Below are 843 nucleotides of genomic sequence, written 5' to 3' on the forward strand. Positions count from 1 at the left end.
CAACTTCCATCTAGCTTGGGAATCCCAATTTATTCCAGCTTCCTACCTCTTGTCCTTAGTTCTTTACTCCTCAAAACTATTAGGGTCAGGCACAGCCTCTTCTCTGGGCCCTGGGACAGAGACTATCACCAGCTTTGGATTAACTCTGTGGGGTCCAGAGGCACCCTCCACCTGTGCTGCTAGGCAGGCCTGCCCTTCTGTCTCAGATCTGATCTCGGGTCCCAGGACTTGATACACTCATCATACCTGAGTATGTGAGTGAGTCCCATCTCTATCAATAGTCTTCTGTGTAGAGCAGGCCCAGTGAGACTCTGAGTGAGTCCCATCTCTATCAACAGTCTTCTGTGTAGAGCAGGCCTCTGGAAGAACAGTCCTGCCTTTCTCTTCCCAGTTCATATTCCAAGGACTATGCCCTATTCCTAACCCCCAACGATGCCCCATAGACATCTACATACATGGACCTATGGGCAGAAGTCAATCACAGGGTATCTGACATAACACTCTCTGGTCCTAGCTAACGGGCGGCTCAGTTTGCCTTTCTGGTGACCACTGCACAGGGCAGTTTCTAAATCTAGGTTTCTCTTAGTGTACTCAGACACGTTGATGTTAACCATGCCATGCCCAGCCTCATCCTGAGAGTGTCGACTTTCACATCTAAAACAGAGCCAGACCTCACCGCCTGTGTTTATCCTTTCTACCACTTCTGGTCAAAATCCTTATTCTCTCACACTATCGTTTTTTCTTTATCTTTTATTTCATAAGGTTATTTTCTAAATATTTCTTTCATGTGTGCATCATCATTGCATCAACATAAGGCTAAAGTGACTTAAGGACAGGTCTGTC

The sequence above is a fragment of the Otolemur garnettii genome, unplaced genomic scaffold, assembly GCF_000181295.1.
Source record: "Otolemur garnettii isolate 467f Iridium unplaced genomic scaffold, OtoGar3 scaffold00016, whole genome shotgun sequence".
Lineage (NCBI taxonomy): Eukaryota > Metazoa > Chordata > Mammalia > Primates > Galagidae > Otolemur > Otolemur garnettii.